The sequence below is a fragment of the Bombus terrestris genome, unplaced genomic scaffold (genome assembly GCF_910591885.1).
Source record: "Bombus terrestris unplaced genomic scaffold, iyBomTerr1.2, whole genome shotgun sequence".
Taxonomy (NCBI): domain Eukaryota; kingdom Metazoa; phylum Arthropoda; class Insecta; order Hymenoptera; family Apidae; genus Bombus; species Bombus terrestris.
The window spans coordinates 1-20910 of NW_025963555.1; the positions used below are offsets into that span (position 1 = coordinate 1).

The 20910-nt window shown below is 38.9% G+C and overlaps 2 long non-coding RNA genes across 3 annotated transcripts; both read left to right on the plus strand.

Annotated features, from left to right (window-relative positions):
* Nucleotides 1–172: 172 nt before the first annotated feature.
* On the plus strand, nt 173–2293 carry LOC125387115. 2 transcript variants are annotated; one of them, XR_007227671.1, is made up of 3 exons: nt 689–856; nt 1075–1168; nt 1478–2293. It is a non-coding gene; the product is annotated as an uncharacterized LOC125387115 (long non-coding RNA). The 2 variants fall into 2 exon arrangements; XR_007227670.1 differs by having other exon boundaries at nt 173–1168.
* Nucleotides 2294–5070: 2777 nt separating this feature from the next.
* Nucleotides 5071–8354, plus strand: LOC125387116. The gene is made up of 2 exons (XR_007227672.1): nt 5071–5929; nt 6833–8354. It is a non-coding gene; the product is annotated as an uncharacterized LOC125387116 (long non-coding RNA).
* The last annotated feature ends 12556 nt before the right edge of the window (nt 8355–20910 follow it).

Genomic DNA, 20910 nt, shown 5'->3' on the forward strand with positions numbered 1-20910 from the left:
GGACGTTGAAAATCGATTCTCGATTTTCAGGTAAACATTCTACCAAAGACTTGTTATTTCCCGTGTTGATAATTATCGTTATTTATTGTTATAGACGCATATTAATTGTTGTTTATTTTTGTATTTTTAATTATTTCATAATAAAAAAAAAAACTCGATTTTCAGACTTCAGAATCGATCCCGGAACTATCCAATTATTGAACGTTATATATATAATAATATAAAAAATAGTTAAAATATTCAAAGTACTATGATTTCTCTAATACTTGTTAGGTAAAACAATTTTCTACCGAGGTTCTTCTCTCTTAATTGCATTCTCGAAAATATGAATTTATATAAAAATCCGTAGTCTAGTCTAACTGATATAATATGTGTTGTTTAAATTTTACTACAGGCCCAGATAAAAAAGACGTAAAAAGTGGCCTTTACTTCCTATTTCGAAATTCCAACCGTATTGCTATTTCTTCAAATTATCTTTACACGTCATCCAGTAATCTAATCTTTCTAACTTCCCCAAAAAGATGAAGTCGCTTGGCTGGATTTTAATAAAGTTATTATGTTTCAAGGAACGTGTGCTGATATTTGATCGTCATCAAGGAAACCGTGCTTTGCTGTAATATTAATAAATCAGCGTATATTTATACTTGGGTAGATATTAAATGAAGATAATATATAGGATAAAGTGGAAGATAATATTTCAACAGATATCACAAAAATATAGTAGAAATATAGTACGATGATTATGATAATATGGACATGATACAATGGCTGAATGGATTTAATATGATTCTTTTAATTAATCGTGACGCTAGGTTTATCTCTGCATCGAATAATCATTTGGAACGTGGATATAAGGGTAAGAAAATTAAAATGGTGCGAGACAAGCGGTATGTAACTTTATAAAATTAAATCTGCTAAGGAAAATGTGCAATTTAACAGATAAAATAATTTATAATACACGCAACATGTTTATAAAATTTTTTTTATGAGACGTATTCAGATACAATACTTTCGTAAGCCCCTGTTTATTTGACAAGGTCTATAGCGTATTCACCGTTCTACTCTTTTCGCTAGATGCTGAGGGTACTCGATAATCGAGTGACTTTCGTGACTTCGAGTGATTTCACTCAACGTCCAACGAACAGCTCGAAGCCGAATACCAGGAATAGTAAGAAAGTATTTACCAATCATTTTAAAATTCTGGATAAATCACGTACATTTGTTAAAGATACACAAAAGAACAGTATTAAATATTGCAGAGCTACAAGAGGCTCCGCCCTTTTTTTTTCTTAACAAGCTCTTTACTATTCGTCATGAGAATTTAACAGCAACAATTTGTGTCTCGCGTGACTTACAAAATTTTAGTAATAAGATCCAACTGTATAAGAGAGCTCTGGAATAATTTATTTCGGGTTTATTTGCATCTTATTTAAAGGGACAAAGTCCAAAGAGGGACTGATACTCTCTTTTTTTCCAGTTTCTTCTACACAGAAAGGAGAAGCAAGCTTACCCTTCGTACAATAAATAGAAGGAGCTACATACGTTTTTAATCGCGAAGATCGCGGTAAACTTACGAAATTTGGAAACGTCAAGGGTGTCGTAAGGTTTCTGTGAATCCTTTTTATGGATTCCCGTGAGTCTCGATTTACTGCCGCTTTTCGTATTTCTTGTGCGTATTAAAGGACCTTGCACGACGCAATCTCAGCGGAAAATCTTAGCAATAAAACGTCCAGCTGTTAACCACAACTGGCATTGAAAAATTTGGAAATGTCGTAAAAGTCCAGATTGTCGAAGTAACACGTGCACGTTGTTCAAGTAACATCGTAAAAAACAATTTAGAGGAGACAATTATTATAATAGAATTTCTCGAATAATTAGTATGACGTGTGCCATGTGAATAAATAGTCGTGTTTGATGTGGTATTATTAGTTTCCAATCAAATTTAACTGTTCTTTTGGCAATCTACGTAAGAGATTCAAAGCAAACAAATCCATCGACTGTAAGTATTTATTAAACATTTCTAAACTCAAAATAAAAGAGGGAGAGAGAGAGAGAGAGAGAGAAAGAGAGAGACAGTAACGACTCGCCACTTTTTATTTTGCTAATCTAAAATAAATTTATTCAGCAGTTTACCAAGGCCCACCTTTACCTAGTTTGATGCAAATGAGAAACGGTAAGTGTTAGCAACACCATTTCCAAGAAACTTGAGGTACTATGTCAAACTTAGTTGACACGAGAAGCAACCACTGTACGCTTAACTGACGGTCACGGAATACATTACTTCTTGATACAATCTTCCTGCTTGATTTCCCTTTACCTTTGATTTTCTCCTACCTCTGGAAACCACTTTGGTATTTAATATTAACACAGTTCTTTAGATGGAACAACTAGCTCTCTCGATAAACTTAAATATAAATAGAGAACTTTGTTACGAATTTAATTTTAGAACAATTAGTGGAATGTTTGTCAATCTGCATTCAAAGTGAATAAAATTCGCGTTATGGAATTATTCCTTTCATAAATAAGCGAGTGGCTGCCGATTCAGATAAATTGAAAAATTAGTTGCGAAGAAGTAGAAAATGTTTTTTTATTCCCGTAGTTTTCTTACGCCAGGCGAATTAAAATTAACAGAGTTTTCTTATCATGCAGATTTCTGCATGTTCATCTAATAAACTGGAAATTTGCCGCAAGCGGCAAGCCACGCCGATTCGCCGAAACTCTTATCGAACAAAATAACTAGAAACTTCTTCCCTCGCTCTACTTTCCATACATGCGCTAGTTTCTCTATACATATTCGTTTTTCCATTTTTGTTGCAAACGCTTCTTCGCTTCGATGATCATAGGTTGATAAATCAAAGGCTTTATTCGAGCTTATTCCAGTCGAATTTTTTTCCTTAGTTTTAATCAAAATTCCCTTCCATCCGTATTAATTTTGTCACGTATAAGCAGCTGAGTTTAATTTCGCTCTTCGTGCACGAACTACAATTCGTGAAATACAATTTATATGACCATCAACTCGACGGTCCACATTTACACGAATTTTTTCGACCGTATTTTAAATGCCATGAAATATCGGACCTAGTCAGAATATAATTTCTATCAAATTATTCGCGTACATTGCAATATTATTCGCTGTATTTCTTTGCACACTATACGTAGTATCGGGTAAAATACGATGGTTCATGAAAGTGTTCGGAGAATTATCAAACCACTTGTACGTGTGTCGTATAAAACATTTCGAAACTTTATTAGCATTGTAATGAGACTGTAATATTTGCAAAATTTTAAATGAGTATGAAATCTACTCGCAATCGTTTTGAGGGGTAGTTTCATGCATATGAATTTTCTGTTTGAAGAAACAAAGGATGATGTCTAATATAACGAAGAACGACTGTTCAAATACGTCGGTGCCTTTTATGAAGCTCGTAATCCCTTGCTCGTAAACATTTTCAGATTTCTGTCAAATTTTCCCAATATAATCGCCAGTCTTTCTTTTGATATAGGGTTAATCAAGTTTTAACATGTTTCGTGCAACACACATACTATATTGAGGAAACTCGTTAATGGATAATTTACAGAAGAATATTGTCTCGAAAGCGCGATGCAAAGAAAAGACAGTGGTTCGACGATAATTCAATACGAATTACTCGTGAAAATGGATGCACGTTGTTAATTTAAAACGACGTTAACAGCATCGTGATCACACATTGTCGGACCCAAGGCATTAATGTTTAAAATTAGAAAACCACTTGCAAGTCTGGCTATATATTCGCGTGTTAGAACACTCTGGCCGAGCAAAAAATGTTTGCCTATCAATTATTCGCCACTTCTTCTGCTGCACGTATTTGCGTACATATATGTTGCGCTCTATTTTTTTACCCCGCACGACAAAATCTTTTTCGTATGGTTCATGAAAAATCACACTTCTTGTGAACTCATAATTGGCAGATTTCTCGGTCAAGTTGATCCACAAACACATATTTCTTAAAGATACGTATACAACAATTAAATGTAAACGGAGATTTGTTTCATCTTCAGAACACCATAAATCATCTTAATCTCAAAATTATCATAAATATTGGAAAGAATACTCTACTTTGGTTACATCACATATTTTTCAATATTTGTCTGCATTTTTGTATCTTTAAATTTTTCACAAGTTCGATGATTCGTCATAAACGAAATATTTAATTGTCAGATCCTTTTGTATCCTTCGATTATCAAATTATTTTCAATATTCCGCACTACTTTTTATTCTATATATTAATTATCGTCAAATCTAAAAGTCTATCTAAAAATCTATCGTCGAGAATTATCTCGTAGTTTTTATTTCGGACCGATTTTCCGTTAAAAATTATTAAAGTAACTCCTCTGTAAGCTGCAAATGTGCTTGCAATTATTTCTAATGATATTAGAATTTTACGAACGCTTTCGTGTTTGGTCATCTTGTAAAATAAAGTCGAACGGACCTAACTCGATGTGTCCTGTTTATCGGTAACTCGATTCGTCAGAGATTTCGTAAATAATACCTTTTACTCTGCCTTCCTCTTTCCATCACTGTAGGACTTTGGCCTTCGTAGATCAGCTCCGCTTAAATTCGCCGCGTTTCACACGCGTTCAGTTCTGGCAAGTTCACTCGTTACGTTGTCGCAACCCGGTGCTTCGTCGTTTCACGTTCCTTAGACCTTCAAGTCGACGAGATACTCTTCTTTGGCATTCAAACAAGAATCTATGGAACCAGAATATAAGAAATTAAAATGAAAATCAGCCGGCCGTAAAGAAATTCAGATTTCCATGAAAAAATTCAAATTTGTTTCTTTATTTACCACTGTGATAAAATGGTGGAGATTAGTAGGAAATCACTTAGCCGAAACATGAAATATGAAATGTCAAAGCTTGTTAATCTACGTATTACTTTTCTAACGTTTCTATCTATTATCGTGATTGCTATCGTACGTCTAATACTTTTTATTATTATTACAGGTAATTATTACTACAGGTAACTTTTTCAAATAGGGTGTTTAGAGTAGGTCGTAATCATTTATTGTTACAAGGAGAAAATCCACCGATGGATTCACTCCGAGATATCAATTCGTCGAAATCGACAGCGCGCCGTAAACTGAAGCGGAACTGGGATTCGCTGAGGATCCACGCTCCCTCGACGCAGTCGCAAAACACGATGCATCGTTTTGTCTACTCTTTCTCCTCTTTCGACGCCTGACATTGACTGAAGGGCGCGCCTCCTCGAACCACCCGTTTTTTTTTCAAATCGTAATCAAAAACACACCTATTCGATCTAGGAAGAATGTTCACGTTAATCTATTTCTCTGTTCAACCTTTTTGTACCATATACTACAATCAACCAACCAATATTCCAATTGTATTTTTGTCAAATCAACAAATTCGGTAAGCAGATTCCGTACGATGAATTTCCTTGTATACTGAATGATGTAATTTAATCGGAGTTAATTAGAAATTCACGATAGACAGTCACGTTGAATTGTGGATAAATCATAACTGAAACATCTAATTATACAATCGGTTTAATTACATTATCATGGATGCAACATTCGTGTAAATGATATAATGAATTAGGAGTACACATAAACCGCGCGAGGATAAATATTCCGCGCCAATTTGGAATCGCTGAAGAGAGCTCGCGTTCATAAGTGGCAATGATTTCCAGTAGGAATGCATCTGTTGCATTTGGTCGATCTGGATTAAATCAATACGACGCAACAGTAGCCAAACAGAGGCGTTATTTATTTTGCATCCTCCACCGTATTTTTCTTTCAGCATCGTCACCGATGGTCACTCCGGCGGATTAGCCACGCCAGGAATTTCTAGAATCGACCAGATTACGACTACGCAGCGCCGCGTTTCTTGTTGCGTTTGCGAATCCACTTGGAATTCAATTAGAATTCCTATGGTAAGTGACAACAACCAACAGATACACATCGAACCGTGACGCATACAGTTGTAGAATTTCACGAAACGATTGGTAACCGTGTTCAGAAGAAAGAAAAGCACGCTAATTCTTCAGTCTGCAAGATTCGATAGTTACGATCGCCAGTTGTACACTGTTATACCGTGAATTGTGTACGAACGCGTGACGAAGATTTCAAGCATTTTGTGCTGAAATAATTGCTAATCGTACTGCACGTAGAAAAAAGAAATACGCAAATTTTTTGATATTTGAGTTTCGATAGTTGTGGATGGTAAAACGTTTGTAGATTCAATAACACGTGGCAAGGATTTCAAGTTTCTCCTGTCAAAACGATTGACGACCGAACGACGACGACGACAAAACGAAGGAAGGAAACAAAATTCCGGCTCTGAGTTTCGTTAGTCGCGAAACGTTCGTAGATTCGTTAACATGTGACGAAGGTTTTTAGTTTCTCGCGTAGAAATAATTGGCAAATGTGCCAAAAACATAAAACTTCGCTAATTTTTTAGTTTTAGAATTTCGTTGGTCGCGATCTTTGGACGTTCGTGAACGATTCATTAATATGTAACGAGGATTTCAAGTCTGCCACGTCGAAACGAGTAACACGAAAAGATAAAATTCCGCTAATCTCTTAATCTTCGAGTTTCGTTGGTTGCGATCGCAATTCGTTCGTACACGGCTCGTATTGTGGATCGATGGTAAGATAGGAAATTGCGTTAATTTATATATTTGGTTAATTTATGCTTTCGTTGGAAATTTCGTAGCCTTTGCTCGCGATTAATCGACGAATTACTCTAATATGCTTCGCTTCTAAATTACTGTAAAAATTTCGCCGCATATACCAATGTAATTTCGGTCTATCGGGAGTGTCGATCAATTTTACAGCGTGAATATAATTCTGCAAGTGTCGAATCATCTACCACGCAGAAATGGATCCTGTCGGTATACAGCTGCTACTGGAGGTCCGTTTGATCGATTACGATAAAAAGACGGACTTTTAATAAAATTATAGAGCCAGGAACAGGATCCATTGAAAGGAGAAGATCTTCGTTCAACAAGCTTCGAGGTAAGCAGAGATATTGACTCGCCGTTGTAACAATTAATCCTATTAATTCTCGATTTGCTCGATGGTTCCTTTTCCTCACTGATACTTGCGATTTGTCCTTTGTATCGTGTTCACAATCGTTTCGTTAAAGTCCTGATAAATTTCAGTGTATTTAAATTCAACTTTCAACCGTTCAATTCCAAACGAAATATAAACAGAAGCTTCGTGGTTTTTATATATTCAACTCGTTTGATAGATATTTATTTTATCCTTTTTATCTCGGTTTAAAACGTTGATGTTTTTGTCGTCGGATTAACTAGATCAATTGACAGTGATACGTATGTTCACAGATTCGTGTTTCGTCATTTCCTGTTTGCTATCTATTTTTCCTTTTTTGTGTTCCATTCATTTTCTTTTCCAATTATATCGTCTCTACTAAACAAGCAAACAGAAAGGGAGAGGTAGAGAGAGAGAGATAATTTTGTGGTATTTTTGGAACAGCATCTTCTTCAGGTTATCCGAAATTTTACCACCCTTCCTTCTGTCACCAAGTTATGATTGACCCTGTTCCATCCAAACGAATAAAATGGGCGCCCCGCAATCACTGTCATCTTCATAACCCACATGCTTCAGCTACGAAACGATAGTGGGTTGTCCAGATTTGCCGCTTATTTACCAATCGTTATGCCATCCTGTCTGGTTTGGTTAAGTAGGAAGCAAATAGGGATACCCTAAGCGGGTTTGGCGTTTCGTTGAAATTGCTATAAAGGTATACACGGTACAGTCTGGTCTCCGTGCCAACGCAAAAGGAAAATACAGCATGAAAGGAAAATACATTGGTCGATGAATGTCCCGAGGGAAGAGGAATAAGACCCGTCGACGCAAAATCTTAATGGATTTCGTGTCTATCTCAAAGAAAGCTTCTAATAATCGAATATACTAAATACCACTAACATTATGAGATATCTGAACGTGTTTCAGTGTTTATAAAAAAAGAAAACATTTGATACTTTATTTTATGTGCTCAGCAGTTCTAAAGTATATAGACTTTATAAGTATATAGACTAGGTATATAGACTAAGTATATAGACTAGTATATAGATATAAAATGTATTTTAATCAAAGAGTTATTTAAATGAACCTGCAAGCTTTTTATTCTTTATAATTGCCATAACTGCGTATAATAGAATATTACGATACAATTACATTGACATTTAGAAACCAATATGGAATAATTAATATAAATTATTAATAATTATATATAATGATTAATGGAATTATTAATTGCATATCTGCTACTATTTTGTAATTACGTATCTTCAGATTTTCCAATTTGCAATATAAACTAAATTCAAGAGCAAACTGGGTATATCCAAGCTTAATTTTCCCCTCCGTTTAAATTTTTTAAATATTTGAAAAATTTCTAATTATCGATATCTCGTTTACACTTCATTATACTATACGCCCATGAAATGAAAGGTTTGAAGTTTTCCCAATAGAAATAAATGTTTGAGGAAGTATAATTGTATGAAACGTTAAGGATCGAGGATCTAAAGAGATCATTTAAATGTATAATTATTTATTGATTCTACAAGAAACATAGTCAGTGCTGTTTCCGATTTTTAATTTATTATTGCGTACATTTCTGTAAAATTCTAGTTAACCAAAAGCGTCCAGATACTTGTGAATGGTAGTGTATGTACTCTAGTAACGAAAAAAAAAAGAAAAAAAAAAGAATAAAGGAAGCTAACAAGGAACGAGGGAAAAATGAATCAACATTTATTTTAAATTCTGTATGGTAACTTTTCAGTGCAGCCGCTCGAAGTTTCCCGCGATTAATTTACACGATGTCGAGTTAGTAGAACTTCGCCGCTGGTTCAAATCCATAACTTTCGGTATGACGGCTGTGGTTTTATCGCACTCGACGCGACAGTAGTTTGTACGTAGCCTATCTGTTGGAAATTATTGAAGAGGAATTAAAGCAATCCTGATGCGTGCAATAATTGAAACCTATGTTATTATCGAAGTTAAAATGTCTCGATAATAGTATTATGCCATTTTTCTCTAACACTATGAAAAGACGCCTTGTTGTGTTTCATAGAGGCCGCGTGTACAAAAGAGAAACTAAAAACATAGGAGTTAATTGAAACGAAGTAAAACTGGGAAGTGTATCAAAGAAACCAAAATCTCGGTATATTTTTAATTGTGTTAATTGAAGCTAATTCTATTATGAGCTACGAATGTTTATGCATATTTATATTTTTGATATAATTAAAGACATCAAGTTTAATTACAGTTTAATTAAAGATTTCGCTCACTGAACATTATAACGAGTACTATATTCTGAATATTTTATATTATACTTTTGTTTATTGTGTTTTACATAGTTATATATATATATTGCTCCGCGCGTTAAGAGTTATGCATAGTTACGAAGGAAACAATTCCGCGGTCAATTTCGGAATCAAAGTGACATGGTATGTACACGATACGACCTATCGGGTTCGATGATGCCATTTTCACGCTACAATCGATGCAATCAAGAGCATTTAAGTTGACCAGAGCGTCGTTGGAATACCAAACGATTCCGTTACCTTATGCCAACCACTATCCGTTAAATCGCAAACGTCGATTCGTAATATTCTGGTCGAAATGGGACAGATATTATGCAATTCACTCACAGAATTTTTCGAGATATTTGGTTTTTAGCAATCTTCATGTAGTTTCCGATTTTTTAGAGAAATTCTTGATATTTTGTTTCTTTTATTGCCATTGGTTAATTCGTAATAGATAGTTCAACTGACCAGAAATTTACGATATCACAACATTGTCGCACTTTGCGCGCAATCACCGTTATTCCCGATATATGGTAACTGATGTCCTCTCCTAGAGTCGGGAATGGTATTCTAACAGAAATTCTGTGTCTGCGCCGTTCTAGTCGTAATTCGACGAAAGTATGCATTTCAAAACAGCAAATCTCATGAAAGAACAGGTGTTATTACGGTAACATTTTCCTCTCATCGAATTCCAATTGAAAATGTCAAATTTCTTTGCATGGCGCTTCCACAGGCATTCTTTCAGAAGTATATCCCTAATATTTTTTTTTTCTAATTTAGCAGCAATTGCTAGGCTGGATTAACGATAGGTATTAAACTCATAAATAAGACCTTTACTACGGTTCACGGTACGGATATTGAATCCCCTGGTAAAACTTCGAGAAATATTGACAATACGTTTTATGTCTTTTTATAGTATTCCAATGGATATAATGTCCGCCATTTTTTTTTCAATTTATGAGTCTTTAGGAACACCGGGAGACCATGATATATTCCAAAGTGATTTTATCCCACATATTTTTTCGAATTTAATTAAGTGATACTTTACATGCATAGAAATGGTTTTTTACGATGGCTTAATAAAAATTTCCTTTTGGAACCATGAAAAAGTAGACGTTCTTTTAATATTCATTTCCTTTGGTTATATCACGTAAATAAGTGCCATCTATGCTGCAATTTCATCGTAAAAGCAAGCCAAACTTTTCAGTTGAGTATTCGACGAGAGAGTTGAAGATAGCTTCCGTTAGCTAACACTACCTCCATCTGGTGGCCGTTACATACATTATTCCCAATGCGGGAGATTCTGATCGATGAAACCCAGAATCAGCGCGCTCCATTATCCCTCCTGGATAAGAACAATCGCACCTTTCTCTACCGCAAGAGTAAAATACCAACGATAAAACACGAATCTGAATATCCCACATGTCTTCCATGAAAAGTAAGCTTTGAACGCCATCTGATACACGCTTGATCCAGGAAAAACAAGCGAAATTTTTGCCAGCTTTTTGTTACTGACATCTACGAAACGACACACTTTAGCATTTGCTGGCTGTCCGTAATTTGTCGAATAACTTTCGAATTAACCATGCAAATTTTTCGCTCGACGTGATCTGTGTGCTAGTTTTAAAGTTACTCACTCGTACAGCGATAATACCTCAAAATTGCACCTCGCTAAGTTTACTTACAAAATTGCTATCTCGCCATACAACGGATTAAACCGACAGATCTATAATCGGCTTACGTTTGTACCGTGATAAAAAAGTTTCCACATGGTACAGTGCAACGTGAGGTCCGAAATCGCTGACAAAATTAGGTAATAGCAGGAAATATATGCAAGGAAATATAAGATATATGTATGGCTTGGAAATTGTGGTCGTTGCTCGCTCGCTCCGCACGCTCGTAAAAATCAAGTCCCGCTTCACAACCGATCCGACACGTTCCCAAATTTGAAATAAGTCTCCCCCATATCAAATATCGAACGCAAGAGGGATAGGTTTTAGGTTAGGCAATAGCTTTCGAGCGAGCGCAACGAGCGTGGGACGCGTAATCGTGTGTCACAAACCAACGGTTTGGCACATGCGGACATTGAAATATTCACAACAACCCGAGGAGCCGGAAGTCTTTATCGAACTGTCTACTCACAAATGTTTACAGTTTATCAATAGTTTCACATAAATAGTAATATTTCCACATAGTACAGTGCAACGTGAGGTCCGAAATCGCTGACAAAATTAGGTAATAACAGGAAATATATGGAAGGCAATATAAGGTATATGTATAGCTTGGAAATTGTGATCGTTGCTCGTTCGCTCCGCTCGATCGTAAAAATCAAGTCCCACCTCACAACCGATCCGACATGTTCCCAAATTTGAAATACGTCACCTCCATATCGTATAACAAACGCCAGAGGGAATGGTTTCAGGTTAGGCTATAGTTTTCTAGCGAGCGCAGCGAGCGATGTACGCGTAAAGGTGTGTCACAACCCAACGGTTTGGTACATAGTGACATTGTAATATTCGCAGCAGCCCGAGAAGCCGGTGGTCTTTATCGAATTGCCTACTGACAAAAGTTTACAGTTTATCAATAGTTTCACATAAATGGTACTACTTCCACATAGTACAGTGCAATGTGATATCCGGATTGGCTGACAAAATTATGTAATAACACGAAATATATGCAAGGCAATATAAGGTATATGTATAGCTTGGAAATTGTGATCGTTGCTCGCTCGCTCGTAAAAATCTAGTCCAACCTCACAACCTATCCGACACGTTCCCTAATTTGAAATAAGTCTCCTCCATATCGAATATCGAACGCAATAGGGATTGCTTTTAGGTTAGGCTATAGTTTTCTAGCGAGCACGGCGAGCGAGAGACGCGTAATCGTGTGTCACAAACCAACGGTTTGGCACATGCGGACATTGAAGTATTCGTACCAGCCCGAGAAGCCGGAAGTCTTTATCAAATTGCCTGCTGACAAAAGTTTAAGTTCATCAATAGTTTCACATAAATAGTGATATTTCCACACAGAACAGTGCAACGTGATGTCCGAATTCGCAGACAAAATTAGGTAATAGCAGGAATTATATGCATGGCAATATAAGGTATATGTATAGATTGGAAATTGTAATCGGTGCTCGCCCGCACCGCTCGCTCGTAAAAATCTAGTCCAACCTCACAACCGATCCGACACGTTCCCAAATTTGAAATAAGTCTCCTCAATATCAAATGTCGAACGCAAGAGCGATAGGTTTTACGTTAGGCTACAGTTTTCGAGCGAGCGCAGCTAAGGAGGTACGCCTAAAGGTGTTTCACAAACCAACGGTTTGGCACATAGGGACATTGTAATATTCGCAGCAGCCCGACGAGCCGGAGGTCTTTATCGAATTGCCTACTGACAAAAGTTTACAGTTTATCAATAGTTTCACATAAATAGTACTACTTCCACATAGTACAGTGCAATGTGATATCCGAATTGGCTGACAAAATTATATAATAACACGAAATATATGCAAGGCAATATAAGGTATATGTATAGCTTGGAAATTGTGATCGTTGCTCGCTCGCTCCGCTCGCTCGTAAAAATCTAGTCCCACCTCACAACCGATCCGACACGTTCCCAAATTTGAAATAAGTCTCCTCCATCTCAAATATCGAACGCAAGAGGGATAGGTTTTAGGTTAGGCTATAGTTTTCGAGCGAGCACGGCGAGCCAGGGACGCGTAAATGTGTGTCACAAACCAACGTTTTGGCACATAGGGACATCGAAATATTCACAACAACCCGAGGAGCCGGAAGTCTTTATCGAACTGTCTACTCACAAATGTTTACAGTTTATCAATAGTTTCACATAAATAGTAATATTTCCACATAGTACAGTGCAATGTGTTATCCGAATTGGCTGACAAAATTATGTAATAACACGAAATATATGCAAGGCAATATAAGGTATATGTATAGCTTGGAAATTGTGATCGTTGCTCGCTCGCTCCGCTCGCTCGTAAAAATCTAGACCAACCTCACAAGCGATTCGACACGTTCCCAAATTTGAAATAAATCTCCTCCATATCAAATATCGAACGCAAGAGGGATAGGTTTTAGGTTAGGCTATAGTTTTCGAGCGAGAACGGCGAGCGAGGGACGCGTAAAGGTGTGTCACAAACCAACGGTTTGGCACATGGGGACATCGAAATATTCACAACAACCCGAGGAGCCGGAAGTCGTTATTGAACTGTCTACTCACAAAAGTTTACAGTTTATCAACAGTTTTACATAAACAGTAACATTTACACATGGTACAGTGCAACATGAGGTCCGATATCGTTGACAAAGTTAGGTAATAACAGGAAATATATGGAAGGCAATATAAGGTATATGTATAGCTTGGAAATTGTAATCGGTGCTCGCCCGCACCGCTCGCTCGTAAAAATCTAGTCCAACCTCACAAGCGATTCGACACGTTCCCAAATTAGAAATAAGTCTCCACCATATCAAAAATCGAACGCAAGAGGGGTAGGTTTTAGGTTAGGCTATAGTCTTCGAGCGAGCACGGCGAGCGAGGGACGCGTAAAGGTGTGTCACAAACCAACGGATTGGCACATGGGGACATCGAAATATTCGCAACAGCCCGAGGAGCCGGAAGTCATTATCGAATTGTCTACTCATAAATGTTTACAGTTTATCAATATTTTCACATAAATAGTAATATTTCCACATAGTACAGTGCAAGGTGAGGTCCGAAATCGCTGACAACATTAGGTAATAAGAGAAAATATATACAAAGCAATATAAGGTATATGTATAGCTTGGAAATTGTGATCGTTGCTCGCTCGCTGTGCTCGCTCGTAAAAATCTAGTCCCACCTCACAACCGATCCGACACGTTCCCAAATTTGAAATAAGTCTCCTCCATATCAAATATCGAACGCAAGAGGGATAGGTTTTAGGTTAGGCTATAGTTTTCTAGCGAGCACGGCGAGCGAGAGACGCGTAATCGTGTGTCACAAACCAACGGTTTGGCACATGCGGACATAGAAATATTCGTACCAGCCCGAGAAGCCGGAAGTCTTTATCAAATTGCCTGCTGACAAAAGTTTAAGTTCATCAATAGTTTCACATAAATAGTGATATTTCCACACAAAACAGTGCAACGTGATGTCCGAATTCGCAGACAAAATTAGGTAATAGCAGGAATTATATGCATGGCAATATAAGGTATATGTATAGGAAATTGTAATCGGTGCTCGCCCGCACCGCTCGCTCGTAAAAATCTAGTCCAACCTCACAACCGATCCGACACGTTCCCAAATTTGAAATAAGTCTCCTCAATATCAAATGTCGAACGCAAGAGCGATAGGTTTTACGTTAGGCTACAGTTTTCGAGCGAGCGCAGCTAAGGAGGTACGCCTAAAGGTGTTTCACAAACCAACGGTTTGGCACATAGGGACATTGTAATATTCGCAGCAGCCCGACGAGCCGGAGGTCTTTATCGAATTGCCTACTGACAAAAGTTTACAGTTTATCAATAGTTTCACATAAATAGTACTATTTCCAGATTGTAAAGTGCAACGTGAGGTCCGAAATCGCTGACAAAATTAGGTAATAACAGGAAATGTATGCAAGGAAATATAAGATATATGTATAGCTTGGAAATTGTGATCGTTGCTCGTTCGCTCCGCTCGCTCGTAAAAATCAAGTCCCACCTCACAACCGATCCGACATGTTCCCAAATTTGAAATACGTCACCTCCATATCGTATAACAAACGCCAGAGGGAATGGTTTCAGGTTAGGCTATAGATTTCTAGCGAGCGCAGCGAGCGATGTACGCGTACAGGTGTGTCACAACCCAACGGTTTGGTACATAGTGACATTGTAATATTCGCAGCAGCACGAGAAGCCGGTGGTCTTTATCGAACTGCCTACTGACAAAAGTTTACAGTTTATCAATAGTTTCACATAAATGGTACAACTTCCACATAGTACAGTGCAACGTGATGTCCGAATTCGCAGACAAAATTAGGTAATAGCAGGAAATATATGCATGGAAGTATAAGATATATGAATAGCTTGGAAATTGTGATCGTTGCTCGCTCGCTCCGCTCGCTCGTAAAAATCTAGTCCAACCTCACAACCTATCCGACACGTTCCCTAATTTGAAATAAGACGCCTCCACATCGAATATCGAACGCAAGAGGGATTGGTTTTAGGTTAGGCTATAGTTTTCGAGCGAGCACGGCGAGCGAGGGACGCGTAAATGTGTGTCACAAACCAACGTTTTGGCACATAGGGACATCGAAATATTCACAACAACCCGAGGAGCCGGAAGTCTTTATCGAACTGTCTACTCACAAATGTTTACAGTTTATCAATAGTTTCACATAAATAGTACTAATTCCACATAGTACAGTGCAATGTAATATCCGAATTGGCTGACAAAATTTTGTAATAACACGAAATATATGCAAGGCAGTATAAGGTATATGTATAGCTTGGAAATTATGATCGTTGCTCGCTCGCTCCGCTCGCTCGTAAAAATCTAGTCAGACCTCACAACCGATCCGACACGTTCCCAAATTTGAAATAAGATGCCTCACATCGAATATGGAACGCAAGGGGGATTGGTTATAGGTTAGGCTATAGCTTTCGAGCGAGCACAACGAGGGAGGCACGCGTAATCGTGTGTCACAAACCAACGGTTTGGCACATGGGGACATTGAAATATTCGCACCAGCCCGAGGAGCCGGAAGTCTTTATCGAATTGCCTACTGACAGCAGTTTGCAGTTTATCAACAGTTTTACATAAACAGTAACATTTCCACATGGTACAGTGCAACATGAGGTCCGAAATCGCTAAAAAATTAGGCAATAACAGGAAATATATGGAAGGCAATATAAGGTATATGTATAGCTTGGAAATTGTGATCGTTGCTCGGTCGCTCCGCTCGCTCGTAAAAATCTAGTCCCACCTCACAACCGATCCGACATGTTCCCAAATTTGAAATAAGTCTCCTCCATATCAAATATCGAACTTCAAGAGGGATAGGTTTTAGGTTAGGCCAAACCAACGGTTTGGCACATGGGGACATTAAAATATTCGTACCAGCCCGAGAAGCCGGAAGAATTTATCCTATTGCCTACTGACAAAAGTTCACAGTTTATCAATAGTTTCACATAAATAGTACTAATTCCACATAGTACAGTGCAATGTAATATCCGAATTGGCTGACAAAATTTTGTAATAACACGAAATATATGCAAGGCAATATAAGGTATATGTATAGCTTGGAAATTATGATCGTTGCTCGCTCGCTCCGCTCGCTCGTAAAAATCTAGTCAGACCTCACAACCGATCCGACACGTTCTCAAATTTGAAATAAGATGCCTCACATCGAATATGGAACGCAAGGGGGATTGGTTATAGGTTAGGCTATAGCTTTCGAGCGAGCACAACGAGGGAGGCACGCGTAATCGTGTGTCACAAACCAACGGTTTGGCACATGGGGACATTGAAATATTCGCACCAGCCCGAGGAGCCGGAAGTCTTTATCGAACTGTCTACTCACAAATGTTTACAGTTTATCAATAGTTTCACATAAATAGTAATATTTCCACATAGTACAGTGCAACGTGAGGTCCGAAATCGCTGACAAAATTAGGTAATAACGGGAAATGTATGCAAGGAAATATAAGATATATGTGTAGCTTGGAAGTTGTGATCGTTGCTCGTTCGCTCCGCTCGCTCGTGAAAATCAAGTCCCACCTCACAACCGATCCGACACGTTCCCAAATTTGAAATACGTCACCTCCATATCGTATAACAAACGCCAGAGGGAATGGTTTCAGGTTAGGCTATAGTTTTCTAGCGAGCGCAGCGAGCGATGTACTCGTAAAGGTGTGTCACAACCCAACGGTTTGGTACATAGTGACATTGCAATATTCGCAGCAGCCCGTGAAGCCGGAGGTCTTTATCCTATTGCCTTCTGACAAAAGTTTAGAGTTTATGAATAGTGTCACATAAATAGTACTACTTCCACATAGTACAGTGCAATGTGATAACCGAATTGGCTGACAGAATTATATAATAACACGAAATATATGCAAGGCAATATAAGGTATATGTATAGCTTGGAAATTGTGATCGTTGCTGGCTCGCTCCGCTCGCTCGTAAAAATCTAGTCCAACATCACAACCGATACGATACGTTCCAAATTTGGAATAAGTCTCCTCGATATCGAATATCGAACGCAAGAGGGAATGGTTTTAGGTTAGGCTATAGTTTTCGAGCGAGCACTGCGAGCGGGGGACGCGTAAAGGTGTGTCACAAACCAACGGTTTGGCACATAGGGACATTGAAATATTCGCACAAGCCCGAGGAGCCGGAAGTCTTTATCGAATTGCCTACTGACAAAAGTTTACATTTCATCAATAGTTTCACATAAATAGTAATCCGTTTCGATTGCAGATATGTCGACAATTCGATGCGCGTTATACTCCGTAGTTGCTACTAAATACAGCTCACTTCAACTGGTTTGCGCTATGTCAATTCCGGACCCTGTGAAGTCAAGCGTAAATGCAGTAATGCATGATCGGGATTCAATATTCAGATCAATGTGACTCAGTTTCTATTGCAGATATGTCGACAATACGATGCGCGTTATATTCCACCTTGACTGCCATATACTGTGCGCTTCATCTGGTTTAAGCCATGTTAAATACGGAACGAGTCAAATCCAGCGTATTTGTAGTTCTGCATATTCAATCCTAAATATTCAAGTGAAAGTATCTCCGTAGGTATCTCCATTGTAGGTATGTCGAAAGTATCTCCATTGTAGGTATGTCGACAATAGGATGCACGTAATACTGCACATTTGCTGGCAAATACAGCACACATCAGCCCGTTTGCACATTGTCAAGACTGGACTGGGTAAAATCCAGCGTGACTGCAGTTTTGGATATTAATGCTTACATATTCGAATCAAGGTATCTCCGCTTGTTTTACAGAAACACTGGCCATACGATGCGCGTTATATACCACATTTGCTGCCGAATACAGGGCGCATTAACTGGATTGCGCTGTGTCAACTCTGGACCATGTGACATCCATCGTAATTGCTGTTTTACATATTCGGTCTCAGATATTTGAATTGAGGTGGCCGTGTGGTGCGTGATATATATATGTCGGGTTGACGTTAAGATTTGAGTTAGGGTTAGGGGCGTGAAACGAATCCCTATTGGCGCTAGACGTGATCATTATGCAATAGGGGAGATATTTACCAGTGCAAATATGACTATGATGGAATTGGACAAGTAATCGCGATAATTAGATACTCGAGAAGCTAATGACAATGATCCTAGGCTCATTAACGAATCCGCGGTCAAGGGAATGACGAACTCTACTTTTCTTCAACGTCTAAGTTGTACTCAATGTTAATGCATGGGGCAATCACTACGTATCTGAGAGTTACTTGAATCGTCTTTGAGATCGTACGGGAGAGTGGTTCTCCATCCCGGTAACGCTGTCGAGGAAAACTATGATGGGTGTGCCTAAGGGCACGAAATCATCGGATTCGTGGAGAAAAGCATTCATTCGGAAAGTGAGGGGAATTGGCGTTACCGTTAATTGGTCAATTTCCATGTTGGAGGTTAGGGAAGGGTGCTAGCCGCCCTTAAGAGAAAGTTCGAGAAGAGGAAGCGTCGTTCGTGAGAAAAATAGATTTCTTCTATTTTCTCGTAGTTGGGACGAGGACTGTTTGTCGGTATGAAGGACTTTAGTTAAATAGATCTTAAGATTTATAGCGGGTCCTCGGGCTAGCTGAACATGTACTGTGGAGACTCGTCGACATCTGGTAATCATCTTACTAAAAGAATAGAGTCTGCGTGTGGCGAGCCACGGGACAGAAATCGTTGAAATGCTTACCGTCGTGCCCCGTCCTAAGTATTTCTTTTAAGGAGAGCTATAGAGTTACTTCATGCCTTTGTTAGACAAAACGCTCATCGCTTGACCGCGACTACGTTCGGCGACTGGTTGTCGCCTCGAGCCCGAGCGCACTATCATAAATCTCAAATAAGTACAGTCGAATCGAATGACAACAGTTTCTTAATTCGGCTATGGTGAAATCTATATTACAGTACTAGGGGTCTTCCCAAAGTTCCGAAGGGAAGGTTCCGGTGTTCTTTCATCTCCGACATATATATGTCGGAGATGAAAGAACGCCGGAGCTCCTCCTTGGATTCGCGGGAACACCGCAACTCTGTAACTTAGATTAAACAAATGCCGCTCCGATTGTTCGAGATTTATGATCATGAGCTTGGGCTCGAGGCGACAATCAGTCGCCGAACGTAGCCGCGGTCAAAGGGATGAACGTTTTATCTGACAAAGGCACAGAGTAACTCTATTCCTCTCCTTAAAAGAAATAGTCGTAGCGACACGTGGCAGTAAATACTTCAATAGTTTCTATCCCGCGGCCCGCCACACGCAGATTTTGTCCTCCGAGTAAGATGATCGCCGGGTGTCGGCATGCCTTTGCGGCGTATGTTTAGCTAACGTGAGGACCCGCTATAGATCTTAAGATTCAGTCAAGCGAAGTCCGTCAAATAGACTTTGTTGCAACTACGGGAAGATAGGAGAAACCTATCCTCCACGAGCGTTGCCCCCCGTCAACAACCTCCCCTCAAGGGCGGCCAGCATCTCTTTCAAAATGCCGATATGGAGATCGACCAATTAGCAATAGCGCTAATTTCCCTCTCCTTTGGAACGAAAGCTTTCTTTGACGAATCCGAGGATCTCATATCCTTAGACCCACCCAATATAGTTTTCCTCGACGACATCGTCGAGACGGAGAGGCATTCTTTGGTACGACCTCATCGACGAATGACAGTGCCGCCTTACAACCAGTGATTACCACACATCTAGTTAACAGAGAGAGTTAGACTTGAACTGTGCGAGAACATACGTTTACCATCCCGTGACCGCGGATTCGTTTCGAACCTAAGGTCATTATCACTAGTGCTACGAGTGCTTAATCTTGTTAATAAGCCTGTGCTAATAAACTCTCCGTTGTATCACAACTATGGCTAATTCTAATGAAAATCCATCAAACGCCCATCTCCTTAATCCTGACTCTAATCCGACATATATATTGGACGAGTGTGATAGTTGTAGTAGTTGGGCCTCGTCCGGTGTAATTGTCACTAGTGGCTGTAGATGTCGCTGCCGGGGTACTGCTGATTTTTCCTCCGTTTTTTGATGCGTAAGAAGTAAAATCGGACTCCGGTCGCCGGGATTCGAACCCGGGTTCCGAACGTTCGCAACCTAAGACGTTAACCACTGCGCTGCCGTCGTTCGACACTAGTTAGAGTCGAATGGTGGTATTTGGCTTGTCCAGTGCCGCCACAGAATCAACGTTTCTCCGCTTTTAAAGCACACATGCTGAGAACTCGATGCATCTTATACTCCATAGTTGCTGCCAAATACAGCCCACATCAGCTGCTTTGAGCTATGTCATCTCTGGTCTCCGACAAATCCAACGTAATTTCAGCATTGCATATTCATGCTTGAATATTCAAAGCAACGTATCTCCGTTT